The sequence below is a fragment of the Carettochelys insculpta genome, chromosome 18 (assembly GCF_033958435.1).
Source record: "Carettochelys insculpta isolate YL-2023 chromosome 18, ASM3395843v1, whole genome shotgun sequence".
NCBI lineage: Eukaryota > Metazoa > Chordata > Testudines > Carettochelyidae > Carettochelys > Carettochelys insculpta.
Genome location: NC_134154.1, coordinates 31,965,430 through 31,984,796, shown reverse-complemented (window position 1 = coordinate 31,984,796; position 19,367 = coordinate 31,965,430). Strand labels below are relative to the sequence as shown.

The 19,367-nt window shown below is 46.6% G+C and overlaps 1 protein-coding gene across 2 annotated transcripts in view; it reads left to right on the top strand.

Moving 5' to 3' along the window:
- TTC28 (tetratricopeptide repeat domain 28) overlaps positions 1-19,367 on the top strand; it is a 483,355-nt gene that overhangs the window by 320,588 nt on the left and 143,400 nt on the right. The window lies entirely within an intron of this gene.

Genomic DNA, 19,367 nt, shown 5'->3' with positions numbered 1-19,367 from the left:
TGGGTAAAATCCACTTCATCGGCTGTGTTGGAGTTGAAATACATAGGCAGGGGTACACGCACAAAAGTATATCCAAAGGTCGGAGAGTGTAGGACTGGTGTTAACAAGGCCAGTTTAGTCAGTGCCTACAATAATCTTCCTGATGTTTCGGTAGGGCATTCTCTTCTGTGCCTGCTCCACTTGCAGTGCCGGGGGATAGGAGTGTAACCTGGTGGTCCCAGGGTATTAGAGACAAACCTGTGAATGACTCATCTGAGCTGGGAGGAGGACAGTTCTCCCCTGCTGTATCAAGTTGGAGGGCAAATTGGAGCTGAATTTCTTCCTTAACAACAAGAACTCCTGTGGCACCTTATAGACTAACAGATATTTTAGAGCATAAGCTTTCATGGGCAAAGACCTGCATTGTCAGATGCATGGGGGGCGGTGTTTCAGAGGAGGATTTAAAGAGGAAGTCTCAGTAAAAGGGAGGGCCACAACTGAGAAGGACTATTCAGTCAGGGTGTATGTGGCCCATTATAGGCAGTTAAAATGGAGTTGTGACCATCAAGAGAGGAGGAATCAAGTTAGTTCACTCAGGGGGGATGCGGCCCATTGTCAGTTGCTAATGTGGAGGTGCTTTTGTAATGAGCCAGCCACTCCCATCTCTGTTCCTTCATTCACTCAGCAAATGCAAAACTCCAGAAGGGTCTGTGGTTTTTCTCTCAGTTAAAGGGAAATGTTGTTGTGTCTTTTATTGTTTATTTGTATGGCAGTAGCACGTACAGGCCTCAGCTCATACCACTAAACCCTGTGCACAGGACTATCCCTAGGGGAGTGAAGAGCAGGGGGTGACACCCCGCATGCTGCAGACATGAAGCCCAGGGCCAAGCTCCCCTTCTCCCGCTGCAGGTCCTGTTCCTACTCACACCCTGCCCCACACCACTGCCGCACCCTCCTCCCTCAAGCAACAGAACCCAGGGATTACTGGGGGCTTGGTGTGGGGTAATAGCAGGAGTTGGTCTTCTCCCACACTCATTACAGCAGCAGAGCAGGAAGAGCCACAGCCACCTTCTCCCAGCCCACTGTGCCCATCTTCTCCACAGTGGCAGGAAGCAGAGTGCCCTGGGGCCAGGCACTTCTGATTTAATCTGCCAAGGGAATTGCTGTTGAGCAAAGCAAGGTTCTTTCTGACTTCCATGGTCGCTGCTGCCTTAAAGGGAATAAAAGAGCTCTTCTGTGAAACTCAGTAAAAACTACTCACAAAGCTGCAGGCAAGTACAGTAGACCTTCACATTACACAAAGGCTGTGTTCCTGGGGAACCTCTCCTTACTCAAATTTCTTGCAAGTCAGGCAGAGCTGGGAACCAGGCGGCAGCCTGGCTCCCAGCTCCCCTGCGCTTAGGGGAGCCAGGAAACTGACCAGTGCAGCAGTTGGTCAGTTTGTCTGCGCCTCTGAGTGGCGGGGAGCTGGCGCTTGGCAGCCCGGAACCAGGCGCCAGCTCACCACCACTCAAAGTTGTGTTAACCTGAGATATGCTCAACTTGAGTTCATGTATCTCGGTGTTGTACTATAGTAGGAGCTAAGCCTCTGATGGTTTTCAAATGGCAACTGCTATCTATCCTCTAAAGTCTGTTGTCTGAGCTGCGCCTTGCGAGGTGCTCAGGCACAGTCTGTGAGCTGATTTCCAGATGGTTTTAATTTATGTGTTCTGTGTTGCTGAATAGCAGCTTGAGCAGGGATCAGATTTCTGAGAGTCACTCATCATTCGCCTGCAGCTCCAGGATGTTCCAGCAGCATGCCATCACAAATGGAGTGATGCAGGGAGATAGAAGACTGAATGAGAGGCCCTACATCAGGTGCCTGTGGCCCACGAAGGGCTCAGATGGCGTCTCAGGTGTGTCTGCACTGCAGCTGGCCCCTGTCCACTAACTTGGAGGCTCAGAGCTGTTTCATTGCAGTGTAGACTTGCAGGCTCTGGCTGCAGCTTGAGTTCTGGGACCTGCCCACCCTGTGGGATATTAGAGCCTGGGCTCCAGACTGAGCCCACAAGTCTACACTGCAATTAAACAGACCCAGGAGCTGCAGTCAGCTGGTGCAACCAGCCATGGGTGTCTAATTGCAGTGTAAACAGATCTCAGTGAGCAGCTCATGGAGCTGAGTGGTAGGAGGCAATTAATCAAAAAATACTCTGCTGGGGATTCCTAGCAGCTGTGACTCAGTTACTCCTGTATTGAGCCTGACTTCAGCCAGGTTGTTTCCTTGCATCAGACGAGAGGAAAATCCCTGTTGAATCCAGGGTGCTTTCTGTATCAGCTCCCAGAGCTACTGAAAAGTGATGAATGCATCCTAAGATGATGGTGCTCACAAGGTGGTTGAGAGCCTTGGCTGGTTGCATGCTTGATCCTTCTGAAGGAGGAGCTGAGTAATAGGTGACTAATAGTGCAAGTGATGCTGAAATAGCCATTTGCACGAATCCATCTGGGCAGGACAGATTAGCAAAGGACAAAAGGGATCTATCTACAGTGGCACTGAATCTGTACCCTAAGAGGGGCCTTTCTCTGACCAGGGTAAAACAAAGTTAGGTGAGAATGTGGCAGATCTGTTCTCAGACTTCACATCAAAGCAGCAGAGTTTTGGGGGCCTTTGGGAATGGTTAAGCCAATGAGAGCTTGTGAGAGAATTGACTAAGCCTGAAAGATGAGAGTGTGCTCCTGACTGCCATTTGCAGCACAGCTCACTTCCCTGCAGTTTCAGCCTGACTCTTCTACAGAGGCTACTTCTGCTGCAGGGTTCACCCAGTTACTAGCCTGTTCTGGTGTAGTTCTTACTGTTCCCTTGGATACTTGGCCCTTCAAACAGCTCATATTCAAGGGGTGTTGTGATTAGGAACTATGACAAGAAATTAACCATGAATTTTAGGAGATAACATTCAAATCAGAAACAAGAAGTCCTGTGGCACCTTATAGACTAACTGGTATTTTGTAGCATAAGCTTTTGTGGGCAAAGACCCACTTTGTCAGATGCATGAGTCGGGGGAGGGGAGTTCAGAGGAGGATTTAAAGAGGGAGTCTCAGTAAAGGGGAGGGCCAGAGTTGACAAAGTCTGTTCAGTCATGGTGTATGTGGCCCCTTATCGGCAGTTCATGTGGAGTTGTGACCATCAAGAGAGGAGAAATCAAGTCAGTTCAGTCAGGGGAGGCATCGGGGGATCTGGCCCATTATCAGTTGCTAATGTGGAGGTGTGGACATCAAGAGGGGAGAAACTGCTTTTGTATTTGGCCAACCACTCCAGTCTCTGTTCAGTCCGTGGTTGATGGAGTCAAATTTGCAAATGAAATTGCAGCTCTGAAATTTCTCTTTGCATTTTATTTTTGAAAATTTTTTGTTGTAGGACTGCTACTTTTAAATCTGTTACTGAGTGTCCACAGAGTCTGAAGTGTTCTCTTACAGGTTTTTGTATGTCAGTGTTCCTGGTGTCTGATTTATGTCCATTTATTCTTTTACGTAGAGACTGTCCAGTTTGGCTAACGTAAATCGCAGTGGGGCATTGCTGGCAACGATGGCATATGGTAGATATGCAGGTGAAAGAGCCCCTGATGGTGTGGTTGATGTTAGGTCCTGTGGTGGTATCGCTGGTGTAGATATGTGAGCAGAGTTGTCACTGAAGTTTGTTGCAGGGATTGGTTCCTAATTTAGAGTTACTGTGTTGTGGTCTGTAGTTGCTGGTGAGAATTTGGTTAAGGTTGGTGGGCTGTCTGTAGGTGAGGACAGGTCTGCCTCCCAAGGTCTGTGAGATTGAAGGATTTTGTCCAGGATGGGTTGTAGATCACTGATGATGTGCTGGAGAGGCTTTAGCTGGAGGCTGTATGTGATGGCCAGAGGTGTTCTCTTGTTTTCCTTGTTGGACCTGTTCTGTGCAGGTGTCTTCTGGGTACACATATGGCTCTGTCAATCTGTTTCTTCACTTCCTTAAATGGGTATTTTAGTTTCAAATCAGAAACATCCATGAGGAATCCACTGTTAGTCTTTTCTAGCAGGTTTCAGTTCCTTCTTGTAGTTGGTCTCTGTCCGCTAGTGGTCACAGGCAGAATTTTCCAGATCTGAAGTAGTGGGTCTGTCCCACAAAAGCTCATCACCTAATAAATTATTTTGTTAGTCTTTAAAGTGCTACAGGAGTGTTCTTTTGTTTCATCCAGTGTCTGAATTCTCTTAATCTTTCTGATGAAGAATCTAATGACCTTCCAAATCAGAGCTGGGATCTTTGCTTTAGCAATGCTGGGTAACTTGGGTAGCAGCCACCAGGAATGTGGCTGAATTTTGGCTAGGATTTCAGCATCTGGCTCTGTTAGTAGTAGTAGGCATCCTTCGGTCTGCATAGACTATGGATCGCACCCTTTATAGTTTCAGTTGAGGACTTCATTTACAGCGTCTACTGTGACTATGAAGACCCACACGAGAGTGACAGTCCTTGCTGCATCTCTTGCAGATGTGGTGGGTGTCTGGCTCTTGCTAAATCTCTCAGTGAAGGACAATCTTCTTTACTGCAAGGATGAGAACTCAGTTATGGGTACAATATTCATGGGCAAAGAGGAAGTAACAAGGATTGCATATCAAAGGAGAAATAGAATGTGTAGTGTTGTGGCATTGTGTCATTAGGTTTATTTGTTAAGTGCATTTCACTTTCCATAGTTCTGTTATTTGTAAAGGAAAACCAGCTTGAGTGGAATCATGCAGATTCATACAAAGTACGGTGAGGAGCAAGATGGAGCAATTAAGTAGAGTGATTGGAGCTCAAACCCAGGGCAAGCCAAAGGAGTGGGCTGGGAAGGAATTGGTATTGTGATGAATTGTAAAGGAGTGGTAAGAACCCTTTGTGATTCTTGAAATAGTCCCTAGCTCTGTTTCAGTAATACATGATTATCCAGCAAAAGTGCAGCATTTAGAGGTTCTATTTAGTTCTCACAGTAGCTACAAAATTGAGCACTTCTGTTCAGTTCATACGTGAGACCAGGGTTGTACTAAGAGTGCAGGGGCCAAAAGGCAACTTAGTACAGCAATCTGTAGAGGCAGCAATGGTGCAGCGGGGGAGCTAGCACTTTCTGGGTCAACAGACTCGCATAGGAATGGGTGAGTTCTCAGCCCATGCAAGAAATGTGTGTTTCAGGGAATGGAATGCTCCTAGGAATGTGAAAAATCCCACTTTGAATGTCACAGAAAGGTAGTTGTATAGTAACAGAGAGTAAGCCGTGCTAGTCTATACACTATCAAAACAAAAAGCAGTCAAATAGCACTTTAAAGACTAGCAAAATAGTTTATTAGGTGAGCTTTCATGGGACAGACCCACTTCTTCAGACCATATCCAGACCAGAACAGACTCAATATTTAAGAGACAGAGGACCAAAAACAGTAAGCAAGGAGGACAAATCAGAAAAAGATAATCAAGGTGACTTCAGATAGGATCTTTGTTAGTTCATTCTTTCTGGCTAATCCTACACCGTGAATTTGTTTTTCTTCCTTTGGGGTTCCTTTCCAGAAAAATGTGTACCCTCTGCCTTCTTCTCTTAGTAGTCCTTCTGGTCTACGTGTTTCTGGCAGGGCAGCAGTATCAACGTTGAATCGTTGCAGCTCATGGGCAATAATTGCCATGCGTCTTTTGGATTGCTCACTGTCTGGGTTGTTCATTAGAGTCCAAATATTCCATGTTCCAAAGTTTACTCTTCTATTTGGACCGCATGGAAGTGAACCCACTGGACGTGCATTATTCATTCGGGGGATTGAGATGGGCTATATATGGAATACGTAAAAAGTTTGTGACCATCCTGCAGTAAACATGTATCACATTACAATTATGGCGTGTGCCCCGTTCTTAAAACGGGTTACGAAAATATGGTTTGACCTTATTTATTAAGGACCGTCTCATATTCACGTGCATTGTGGCTCTTGAATTATTGAGTTTTTAACTGAATTGGAAAAAATGGCTGTTCTTGGTTGTTTGGTTGCCAACCCCTGGTTTAGGGTGAAAATTTCCACGAAGGAGGTTTTTTTTAGTGAATTAGGATTAGCTGTTGTTTTTTTTTTTTTAACCTAGTAACTTACTTTGATCTGACTGTTTACAGGTGAAACCACTTAAATTCTGCTTTTTATGTTTAATACAAATTATTTTGTTTATTATCAAGCCCAGTGTAAATAATTGTTATGGGCTTGGGGGGTGAGGAAGAAGCAACCACTGTGCATATTTCTTTCATTGGTAAAGGGGGTGGACCTTATGAGCTTTCTCTGTTAAAAGTGTTTACACAGAAAAAGACAGATTTATCTGGGGTTTTGGTCCCTCTTTGAGGTCTGTGTTCCTAGGTGCTGAGCCCTCCTGGAGCTGAACTGATTCAGTATCTGTGTTGCTCTGTGGTGGATAGAGGGACAGTTACCCCAATTCTGTGCCTTCACTGGGGGAGATGAGGACTTCTGGCCCATCAGGAAAGAGTGGTAAGGAGTCCCCAAGAGCAGGAAGGGGAGCATCAGTGGCTTGATCAGCGCACTGGGGGACAACCCCAAGGGAATTTCTGTGATCTTACATGGCACACCTGAATTTTGCATTAGGTGTGTTTGCCCTGCTCCTTGATGGGATGATTCTGGTGCTGGGGTTCCCTTCTCTCACAGTAATTCCCCAAAGGAGCAGTATTTCCCTTCCCCAGGAGCTCAGTCCCCACCTGCCTTTGTGGTACTGCCCGTGTTGTCACAGTGACTGCAGTGAGCTGGGCAGCCCATCACTGCTTGAGATACCCCACTCAGCCTGCTCCCTTCCTCACTAATATGGACTATGAAGGGTCTCAGTTTTCTGCTCATGCAGTAGCCACGGCTGGTTTTTACAAGGGTTAGGGTTACAAAATTGTATATGGTGATGACTGAGCACATCTCCTTCAAGGGTGCTATTGTCTTGATCTACAAATGAGCTGTCAGTCAGAGTTCTCTGCGCACCCTGGTGTCAGGAGAAAGACGAACTGCTTTGCCTGGCTCTGCAGTCTGAACACCGTGTGCTGAGCTTTGCTTGGACTAACACCTTGGCTGTCATTATCATCTAATGCCATAGAACAGGAAAGATGATTAGTGCTTTAAAGCATTGTCTGTCTTTTGTATAATTAAACAAAGAACGAGCTAGACATATATTATCAATACACCTCATAGCTTCCCTCCGATGAGAGGAGGCCTTTACTTGTGCAACACTTGGGAATTTGTCAATCAATCAACTGGGAAGTGCAGCTGTCTCTACCTGCTGTATGTTTACATTGTTCTAGTGTGTCATTACTTCCTGGACGCAGGCTGCTCTGTTTTCAGCACTAGCGAGTCCTGTCCAGATGCTCATACTGCTGCTCCAAAACTCTGGCTTGTTCTGAATTTGCTTTTAATGTTAGTACTTCCTGGACTGTTTCTGTGCTGTTGTAACCCAGGAAAACAGATGTGAGTTCAGTTCCCTGCTCTGTCACAGACCTATTATAATTGGAGATACACATCTCTGAGAGAAGGCCTCAGGAAGTCATCTAGTCCAGTCTCCTGGCAGGACCAAGCACCATCCCTGGCATCTATTTGCCCCAATCCTTAAATGGCCTCCTCAGGGATTGAGCTCACAACCCTGGGTTTAGCAGGCTAATGCCCAAACCACTGAGCCATCCCTTCCTGTGTGTACTTTGCCAAGTCCATCAGTTCCACTCCAATAACATAGCATCATTGCGCACGGATGTGCTGTCAGGTTAAATGCATTAAATCCAGAGGCTATGGGGCCATGTAAGTACCTGTATCTAGAGCAGAGCTTTTTAGCCCACTAGAAGAGGGATGACATCAGGCTGAGCACTCCAATACAGAACCCTAATTTCAGAAATGATGTCTCTGACTGTATCTGCACTACAAGATAAATTCAAATTTAAGGCAGTTAGTTTGATATTACCATGTGACTGTCTTCACTGTAAATGCCATTAGCTCAATTTAGGCAGCACTAATATTGAAATTACAATATCGCAGTTACCTGATCAGTGTAACGTCAAGTTCAAATTCAGAAGTTTAATTAAAGGCCAGTGTGGAAGTGTCACGTCTTAAAATCAAACTTATTAGCCTCCAGACGTGTCCTGTATGTAACCCACAATGCCCCTCAGTGCTCTGCTCAAACCGCTACTCTCCAGTAACAGGAAGACCATGAATTTCAAAGCAGGAGCAGCAAGCCTGTGGCTGTGGGCTCATGTTGTATGGAGCTTGAGAAATGTCTGTCTGTCTTTGCTATTAGCACTGTGAGTGCATCTATCCATTCAGATAGCCCTTGCAGGGAGTTTGTGGTTTTATCTCTACACTTGTTGGTCTCTACAGGGGGGGTGTGTGTGTGTGTGTGTGTGTGTGTGTGTGTGTGTGTGTGTTATGCTTACATAAGACGCTGAGAAACTAATCAGCGATTTACATTTGTGTGTGAATCCCCTTCCCTCCCCCACAGGTGCCATGCAGTCGGGGTCGTTCCTGCACTCAGCCACATCAGGTGGGTAGCCCCCAACCTAATGAGAGGATGTGCCCGCCTTTTGATGCTGACCATGTTGCCAGACAGCACCATGTCATTGATTGTGCATGTTTAGGGCTCCAAGGGTGGGAAAGATATTTGGGGGGCTTGCAGCCGCTGGGGGGATGTCTCCCCTGGTGGCTAAGATACTCAGAGAGGACCACCTCAATTGTCCGCCTATTGAACCCTCCCAATTCCAGAGCATTGGACCACTTTTCCTTCTGCATCTTGAGGCATTTCATTCATGTCTCTTATCCTCAGTTTTTCTCTCACTATTTATTCCTTTGAAGTGTTTTTTATTTTGTTATTTATAGTCCTCTCTTTCCAAGAGGTTTTACACTTCTCCTCTGTTATATTTTTAATGGCAGTGTTTTCTCTGTCACAGTGTCCTCCATCATTTATCTCTATCTCTCCCCCTCCATTTCTGACTGCTTTTTGTCTGTCCCTGGACCCTTTTCCTCCTCTACTCAACTTGCTTGGTATGGGGTAGGCAGTGGGCATTGTTCACCTTACCAGTATGTCCTTATGGCCTCTGTTCCATACTGTCTAGGGGCTTTTGTACTAAGGAAAAGTATGCCAGTATAAACTAAGGTGTGGATTTATTCTGAGGAAGATACACTGGCTTAACTCTCTGCATAGACTCTCATATTCTGGTTCCAGAGGGCCTTTTAAGTTTTTGTTTATTTGGTCTTAGGCTGTCTTGGAAGAGGATGAAGCTAAAACCAAAAAAACCCACTCTTATTCCAAAATCAGAGTATCCATGGGGGGCTTCATATCAGTTTAACTATACTGGTATATTGCCAGTGTGAACCTGTAAATCTTTCCTGGGTAGACAAGCTCGGATCTACCTGTAGTCTTTAATGTATTATCTTCATAGCATCCCTTTGAGGTAGGGTGATGTCTCCGTTTCACAGATCAGGAAGCATGACACAGAGGCTGCCCAGGAAGTCTGTAGTGGAGGTCTCTCGCGGATGAGGAAGTTCCAGTGGGAAGGAGGACAGCATGGTGACTTTGCAGCTATAATTTGAGAGGCTTGGTCTTGTTGTTGTTTTGCTAGTGTTTGAAAATGCTCATCAGTTCAGTTGCTGACTTCGCATCTGTGTTGGGTGAATTTCATTTTACTCTTTCCCTCGGCTGGACCCTCTCAGCAGCACTGAGAGCTGCCATGGGCCCTACACCATGGAAGGGGTGAGGCCAAGAGCAGAAGGGGTGGGTCTAAGGGCAGTCAGCCCTCAGCATGGTACTACTCGCACCCCCTGACAGCCATGCACAGCTGGAGCAGAGCTGCCACAGCATTTCAAAGGGGTCTCCCCCATTAGCAGGTCTGGCCCTTCTCACTTTGCTTTGCAAATAAGGGAGTGCCACCCCTCCTCACATCACCCTCCTAGAGCCTGGGAACCACACAACTGGTGAGGCGTCCAGCATGTGGTTCTGTTTAGCATTAGAACTTGAGGGCAGGGGGAGGGAGTAAGAGAAGGAAGAAGATCCAGACCCCTGGCGGTGGCAGCTGCAATCTGACAGATGTACCTGTGCTTTATAGCTCAAGAAAATGACTGAAATCTGCCAGTTTAAAAGATTACAAATCCAAGGGGAGGTGTTGAGCCTGGTATTTATATCGGAATAGAGTTCTGTAACTCAGGGTCCTGAGAGGTTTGGTTTCTTGGAGTCCAGCATTCCTACACAGCTTCACCCATCATCTGAGCAACGCACAGGACTTCAACCACTGTGACCACTGGCTTCCCACTAGAGATGTGCCTTGTGGGAAGGGTGCTGGACTCCCTCTCAGTGCTCCCCTCTGGGGACTCAACTTCAAGGTGTGCCTGATCTGTTTCTAGTTCTTCTCCTATCTGCGCTATTGGACATCTTCTTTGGTGAGTTGTTATGCACTGGGGCTGGGAAGAGCTTTCTAACAATCACCCCAGACACAGCAGTGCTTGCAGCTAATATGCACTGCACTGTCCCAACACTCAGATAACTTGTTCCTAACAGTATAGCTGTAACATGGCCACCTTCTGGCTTGGATGAAATAGCCCAGGCCCCTGTGTTTCCATTTAGCAAGTCCCTGTGTAGTTCTGCTTCTTTATTATACATCTGTTTAGCATCAGGCTCTTTACCTTACTCAGCTAGAAAAGCTGATCTGGCTTTTGTTCTCAGGAAAAATAGAAGAGTTAGAAATTGTTTTCTTCGTCAGACCTTCCTTCTGTGCCTCAGCTTGGAGACAGGAGTCTGCTTTCTGTGGAAGGGATAATTTGTGTAATTACAGGTGGAAGCAGCCTCTACTGTAAGATTTGTCTTTGTCAGCGTGATGAAGTGTTAATGTTCTTCATGTCTTGTGAAACAAACCCTGGACTCCCATCCCCCTCATGAAAAGCAAAGCCACACCTGAACATAGATCTAACACTTCAGGGAGGAGTGGTGGTCAGCCTTGATGCCCCATTTCTGGTGTTGTGAGGCTCCTTCAAATGCAGGTGGTATTCCCCTCCCATTAGCTCTGTGCACGGGCCACTTAGAGTTCCTGGAGGACATTATTTCATGGAGGATTTTAAGTATACAATGAATGTATCTTCCTGAGTCATACTACCATCCTCTGGCATCATGTCCCTGGTGTTCTCCAGCAGATTTAATCACCAGATTGTTCCCAGACATTGGTTTCATGTCAGGCTCCACAGTCTATTGCCCCCCAAGGAGTACAGTGTGAGCACTGAGAATTTGCTTACTGCAGAGAGTGTTGCAGGAAACCAGCCCAGGAGAAGCTGAAACCACCGTGGGCTCTTCATGCAGGCATGACAAGTGTGGCAAAATCTGCCTCTTGAGACTGCAGAGGGCACACGGATCAGATATCATTCCAGTTAACAGTCAAATCTGTGGGGAGCATCCCTCCGTGGGCGCTGCAGTGATTGTGAAGGGGTTGCATGCCAACAACAATGGGGTATTGTGTCCAGTTTCGTTCTGCATCGTCCATGAGGTAGTAGCTTGGATTAGGCAGGGGGATTTCAGGATCATAATCCACCCTTTCCCTTCCCAGCCCTCCATCCGTCCCTCTCTCCTCCTCCTCTGTTCTTGCCCTCTGTTATCTAAAGCAGTGTTTCCCAAACTTAAAACAGTCACATACCTCTTTCAGCGCTTCCTTATCAGCATGCCCCCTCTCCCAGTGCTGTCCCACTGCTTATCTCCTGATTTTTAGTCATTTATTTTCTGCCATGTACCCTTGAAATCCTTTCATGTCCCACCAGTGGTGTGCGTACCACACTGCAGGAAATACTGATCTAAAGAATAGTGACAGAGAGATAGCTGTGTTAGTCTGTGTTTTATCAAAACAAAACAAAAAAAAGGCAGTCAAGTAGCACTTTAAAGACGAACAAAATAATTTACTAGGTGATGAGCTTTCGTGGGAGAGACCCACGATCTGAGGAAGTGGGTCTGTCTCATGAAAGCTCATCGCCTAATAAATTATTTTTGTTAGTCTTTAAAGTGCTACTTGACTGCTTTTTTGTTTTGATCTAAAGAGTTAGACCAGGGCATTCAGTGGTACAAGACAGGCCCCTTCTGCTATACTCCAGGGGGTTGGCCAAATGGTAGTCCTTAGGCTAGGTGGCTGGGAGCAGGGGGTGTTGTCTACACTGCCAAGTGTAGAGTGCATCTGCTTTAATGCAGCAGTGTGGTCACAGCACTAGCCATGGTAAACTGCTTCACCAAGAAGCCTGTTTACCCTGGTGCTTTGCAGCACTGTTACTTCCTGTGTTTTGGGGGTGGCCACACCCTCAGTGATTCTGAGCCCTGGGAATGAATTGCTTCAGTAACACAAATCTCTCTCTAAAGCAGTGATCTGACTTGCTAAATGCTGCTTCTCAGTGTGCAGGCAGTGTTGCCTCTGCGCTTCTGCAGCCGTGCTGAGGTCCATTGCTTTACTGTCATACCTCTTCTCCCAGCCACGGCACTTTGGACACAGCTGGGTCTGTTCCCAGTTGGGACTTATACTACCTGGCCATGGCTCCTCTTGCTGATTCATGTGCAAACAAATGTACACAACAGTCCAGTTCTCATAGTCCACCACATGATTGCCAGTTTTCCCAAGTGGCATTGTGAATTCTAGCTATATTGGAGCATGCTGTCATGGCTACTCAGGGCCTGAGGGAAAAGGGGCTTAGCTTCCAAGGTTAATTGAGTGCTACTAGTGTGGGGTACACTGCACTGGGCTTTATCTATGTCCCAACCAGCCTACCAGCATCTGAGGGTCAGTACTGGGTACTTCACTTGCCACCATATCAGGAGGGAGACGGGGTGTATTTCATTGAGTCTCAACCTGTGCAAGGCTGTACTGAGTGTTGGACAGCAGTGTTTCTAAGGGCATACGTTTTATTGTTGGGCTTAGAATGTAAATACAACCTTGAGCCATTTTCTCTCTAATGAAATGTCACAAAGCAGAAAATTCTGTTTTCTGCCTCTAATTGTGTAGCAACCTCAGAACAGGCTCCATCAGACCCACCCTCAAATAGCTGCTGTTCCTTGCTAGTGTTTGCCAAATAGTTACTTCATTAAATTGCTTGCAAGCTCTTTCCAGAGAGTCAAACCTCTTTCAAGCTGGTATGAAGCTAACTGGAATGGAATGGGCCCCCGCCCAGCTCCCCATGTTTCTGCTGGTAACTGTACTAGTCTCTCTGGGATGGCAAACCCTTCATGTAGCTCTCTGCCAGTGAATGTCTGGGAGGCAAACCTCATGTCTGCAGCCTCCTCTCCTTCCCTTTTCCAGGGTAATGGGGTGCTCTGCCTTCTCACCTCACTGAGGGACGTCCACCCCGAACAAATCCAAGTCCATTCCCAAATATGCTAGTATTCTGCTGGGCCTTTAATCTTTTGTTCACATTGTTACATGACAAACTCTTGGTAATGGACTAAATTTTTATGGCATTGAGAGGTGTTGCTGAAGTTAGAGATGGGGCCAGAAGCCAGTGCAGGAGTATTCTGTTGGGTGCCCCACACAAAATATTTTTCTGAGCAAATCTTGTAACTGCCTTTTAACCAGCACTCCCTCTATACACGAGACAGGTGCCTTGATAGCTGAACAGAAGTGCTCCTGTTCCATCCTGTCACTAAGTAGAACATGTTTGTCCAGCAGTCCTGCCTGGCTGACTAGCCTTCTGATACCAACAGAAATGGTCAATCTCTCTTTTAGAAGTCTTCCCTGCTTCACAGTGTCCTTTTGAAGGCATGCTGTCACGCAGGTCCCACCTGCAGTGCAGCACATCTCTTAGGCATGTTCTGGTGCATATTAGTGGGAGTGGATGGATTGGAGCAGCATGTCCCATGGCTGACTGTAACTTCTAGCTGGGGTAGCTCATTCACTCCCCTTGCTCCCAGGACGTCAATGGTGCAAGTAAAAGCAGGGTGGGGGAGTTGCTCCTGGCTGGTGCCCTTTTCAGTTTGGGGTAAGTTACAGCAGCAAAAACAACTTTCCCTCCCTTACTGCATGAATCAGGAGCATTAACCCCAAGATAGCAGCGTTGGTACCACAGCTGTCTCAGCTGGGCCCCAAGTGTTGGACTGCAGGAATTCCAGTCTGTCCTGTTCTTGACTAGTGGATCAGGTCCAGGGCTGAATTGGAGATGTGGAAGGGGAATCCTTGGGGCTCTAACAGGAGCATTTCAGAGACTCTAGCGAAGGCAGAAGGTAGGTCATCTGGATTCCTGTGCCAGGCAAGTGTCACCCACACTGTGAAATCACAGTGTTTGTGATGTCAGCTGCCGCTCTTCTGGTCTCAGTTTCTTGCTGCCTCTTTTGCAGTGTGAAGTTCATCTCTGGCATCAAGTAAAACAATGAAGTCATTGCGAATTCTGGCAGTTTTTATGGTGTAATTAAGCTGCCTGTAAGGATCCCTCAGAGAAAGCACATGCAGCTTTGCTGTTTATGGAGCTGGCCGAGGTAGTACTTCGGGCCAACTTTCATATCTTAATGACCTATAAAGTGTGTTTAATAGCTAATGTGTTGCCTCAGATTCTCATATCAGAAAAACGGGTTTCCCTTTTGCTCTGTTAATTTGCATCAGCACAACACATTTACAAATCCTCAGTTTGGAAACATTAGTGTCGCTGAGCATGGAAGTAATTTATTGTCTGCAGTATCTGCCTTTCACACTGGTCCATAGATTTTTCTGACATTGCATTACTAGTGGGATGAGTAGATATGTTGGAGGGTAGGATAGGGTCCAGAGTGACCTAAATAAATTGGAGGATTGGGCCAAAAGATATCTGATGAGGTTCAACAAGGACAAGTGCAGAATCCTGCACTTGAGATGGAAGAATCCTAAGCACGGTTAGCGGCTGGGAGCTGACTGGTTAAGTAGCAGCGCAGCAGAAAAGGACCTGGGGGTTATGGTGGTAAGAGGCTGGATATGAGTAAACAGTGTGCCCTGGTAACCAGGAAGGTTAATGGCATGTTGGGGTGCATTAGGAGAAGTATTTCCAGCAGATCTAGAGAAGTTATTATTCCCCTCTGTTCTGCTCTGGTGTGGCCTCATCTGGAGTATTGCATCCTGTACTTTGCCCCCCAGTATAGAAAGGATGTGGATGCACTGGAGTGGGTTCAGCGGAGGGCAACAAAAATTATTAAGGGGATGGAGCACATGACAGATGAGGAGAGGCTGAAGGATTTGGGGTTATTTAGTTTGCAGAAGAGAAGAGTGAAGGGTGATTTGATAGCAGCCTTGAACTTCCTGAAAGGGGGCTCTAAAGAGGCTGGAGAGAGACTGTTCACAGCAGTGAAGGATGGCAGAACGAGGATCAGTGGTGTCAAGTTACAGAGGGAGAGGTGTAAGGTGGGTATTAGGAAAAACTGTTTCACTAGGAGGGTGGTGAAGCACTGGAATGTGTTACCTAGAGGAGTCGTAGAATTTCCATCCCTGGAGGTTTTTAAATCCAGGCTTGACGAAGTACTGGAAGGGATGATTTAGTTGGGGTTGATCTTGCTTTAGGTGGGAGGCTGGACTAGATGACCTCCTGAGGTCCCTTCCAGCCCTAGAAGTCTATGATTCTATGCTTCTGTGTTGGGTGTCAGTTTTGCAAATGAATTGCAGCTCTGTAGTTTACCTTTGGGGTCTGTTTTTGACTTCTTTGTCTTGAAGGATGGCTACTTTTAAATCTGTAACTGAGTCTCCATGGAGATTGAAGTGTTCTCCTACAGGTTTTTGTACATTACCATTCCTGATATCTGCTTTGTGTCCATTTATTCTTTTATATAGAGACTGTCCAGTTTGGCCAATGTATATAGCAGAGGGGCATTGCTGGCACATGGTGACATATACTATATTAGTAGATGTGCAGGTGAATGAGCCCCGATGGTGTGGTTAGGTCCTGTTATGGTGTTGCTTGTGTAGATGTGTGAGCAGTGTTATCACTGAAGGTTTTGCAGGGATTGTTTCCTGGTTTAGAGTTACTGTGTTGTGGTCTATGGTTGCTGGTGGGAATTTGTTTCAGGTTGTGGGGCTGCCTATAGATGAGGACTGGCCTGCCTCCCAAGTTCTCTGAGAGTGAGGGATCATTGTCCAGGATGGGTTGTAGATCACCAATGATCCACTGGAGAGGTTTTAGCTGGGGTCTGTAGGTGATGGTCAGTGCTGTTCTGTTATTTTTCTTGTTGGACCTGTCTTGTGCAGGTGGCTTCTGGGTATACGTCTTGCTCTGTCAAACTGTTTCTTCACTTTCTTAGGTGGATGTTATAGTTTTAGGAAAGCTTGGTAAAGGTCTTATAGGTGTTTGTCTCTGTCTGAGGGATTGGAGCAAATGTGGTTGTACATTGGCTGTAGACAATGGATCTTGTGGTGTGCCCGGGATGGAAGCTGGAGGCATGTAAGTAAGAAGAGCGGTCTGTGGGATTCCGGGAGAGGGTGGTTTTTATATGTCCATCACGTATTTGCACAGTAGTATCCAGGAAGTGGATCTCTTGTGTGGACTGGTCCAGGCTGAGGTTGATTGTGGGATGGAAACTGTTGGGAGTTCAAGAGCCTCCTTCCCATGGGTCCAGATGATGAAGATTGTCATCAACGTAGCGCAAGTAAAGAAGTGGCGCTAGGGGACGATAGCTGAGGAAGCGTTGTTCCAGGTCAGTCATAAAACTGTTGGCATACCGTGGGGCCATGCAGGTGCCCACAGCAGTGCCACTGATTCAAAGTTATTGATTGTCTGGAAATCTGAAATAGTTGTGGGTGAGAACCAAGTAACAAAGCTCCCCCACCATTTGTGCCCTGGCCTCATCAAAGATAATGTTCCTAATAACTTAAAGTCCATCTTCATGTGGGATGTTGGTATGAACGGCCTGTACATCCAGGGTGGCCAGGATGCTGTTTTTAGGAAGTCACCAAGGAACTGTAGTTTCCTCAGGAAGTTGGTGGTATCTTGAAGAAAGCTAGGAGTGCTGGTGGCATAGGGTCTGAGTAGAGAGTCCACACATCCAGGCAGTCCTGTAGTGAGAGTGCCGGTGGCTGAGATGATGGGGCATCTGGGATTCCCAGGTTTATAGATCTTGAGTAGTAGATTGAATAAGCCTGGTTGAGATGCTGGGGGTATGTCTGTGTAGATTTGTTCCTGTGCTTTTGTAGGGAGTGTCCTGAGCAGATGGTGTAGTTTCTTTGTGTACCCTTCAGTGGGATCATAGGACAGTGGCTTGTAGAGTGTGATATTGGAGAGTTGCCTGGCAGCCTCCTTTTGGTAATCTGTCCTGTTCATGATGACAGCAGCTCCTCCTTTGCGTTCTGCATAGCTGAGGTTATGGGGCAAGTGATGCCGCTTTTCCACAACTTCTGCCTGTGCATGTCAGTGGAAGCACTCTGTGTATAGGTCCAGTCTGTCATTTTGACCGTTGGGGGAGTCTGTGAGAATTCTTTTTCTTGTACTGTAGGTGGGAGGGTATTTGTGGGTCAGTGCGCTGTTGAGTGTCGTGTTGGAAGTATTCCTTGAGTCAGAGATGGCAAAAGTAGGCTTCCGAATCCCCACAAAACTGTATCAAGTGGTGGAGCAAAAAGAGAGTCCCTGAGATAGTTGAATAGATTGGTAATGTTGCTAGGTTTGTAAAGAGTTAACTATTGTGGACCCATGTGGCAAGTGAGAGTTTAGACAGTTTACAGTCCTTTTTCCTCTGTAGAGAGAAGTGTGCATTGTAAATCTCCTGTCTTGTTTTCGTAAAGTTTAGCCACATAGAGGCTTGTGTGCAAGGTTGTTTTTTTATGAGAGTCTCCAGATTTGAAAGCTCTTTTTTCATGTTTTCCTCTTTGCTGTACAGGACGCTGATCGGGTGGTTCCTCAATTTCTTAGAGAGTGTATATCACAGTCTCTCACCATAATCTGTGTAGTATGTTGATTTCACCATACCAAAAGGACTGAAGGTGAAAAACCTACAGAAATTGTGAAGATACAGGCTAACTTGGCTACCCCTTTGCTACTTGCCACCATCCCTAGAGGTTTTTAAGTCCAAGATTGACAAAGCCCTGGCTGGGACTATTTAATTGGGGTTGATCCTGCTTCAGGCAGTGGGCTGGACTAGATGACCTCCTGAGGTCCCTTCCAGCCCTGGGATTCTATGATTCTACTCTTCCTCCTGTGATATAATTTTAATAAAAATAATCATTAGAAAGGCTCCTCTGGCCTCAGCTGTTGAAAGCCCAGTTGCTTGCTGTGGTGAAACTGTAGCTACTAGTCACAGTCTAGTGTAGCTCTCAGTGAGAGGATTTGAACCAGTTTTTCTGCTAGAGAGGAAACCTGATCTGCTGGTTGACGGCTGGGCTGGATGTCCAGGAACTGTTTAGGAGCCTGCTCTGAAACAAATTGAAAGTGAACCCTGTCATCTGTTGGATGTGTACAGGCTGGAGGTAGGGTGCCCTAGCTGGAGACAGCTATCAGCAGATCAAGGACAAACAGCACCCAGGCTGAGAAGGAACTGCTTTTGCAAAGGCCTGTATCTGCTGGGGGGAGATGCTTTCTTCTCCCCGAAGAAGGCACGTTCAAAGGTTGCCAACTGCTGAACATGATTTATGGCCGGTATAGGAAAGAATGATGGACAACTAAACTTTTTTACAGGCACATTCTGACACAATGTAAAGATATCTCAAAGGAACAGAAGTGAACAACATTCAGTGTTTTACACCACAGCAGCTATGCTATGAGAGTTTAACCTACTTATTAGCAACCTCCAAGTTTTCCAGTTTGTGATCATACTTTGCAGCAGCCACCATCAACCAGTGCTTCAGGAATTGTTCCAGGTCCACTTCTGGTAATCAGTAATCCTTCCAGCACAGTCATGGACAGTTTATTTCTTCTGTTTAAGTGACTGCTGTGCTGTGACTTGCCAGCAGGAGCCTGAGGGAGGCAGTTATGCCCAGCTTGCTGTGCTCTGTCCCTCACCTCACTCCCACCCCTGCAGCTGCTGGGAGCATGACAGGTGTGTGTGCTGCACGCCAACCAAAAGCTGCTGCTGTGCTACTGCTAGTGACGCCAAAGAAGAGTTCCAGGCAAAAGGCAAGATGAGCAGCCAGAAGCAGAGGAGCCCCCACCAGAAGCATCTCTGTCTCTGCCTCTGCCCTGGGATTACAGACTCCCTGTAGCTTTCCCATGGTTTTGAACTCACCAAGGGGGAGGGCTCAGCTCCCCTGCAAAGTTCAGTGGTTTTTAACTCATATCTAGATAGTCTTACGGATGTCACAATGGGTCCAATTTTAGCTCTTTTTTTATGGTCCAGCTTCTGTATTTACTAACCACTGGTAACCTTGGCAGGTTCTAACACCCTCTACTGGTGGGAGGGATGGGGGGACAGTCTAATCACTGTCTGTATGCCATCACTGTGCCTGGAGTCTGGGGTCAGGGGCAGTTCCCAC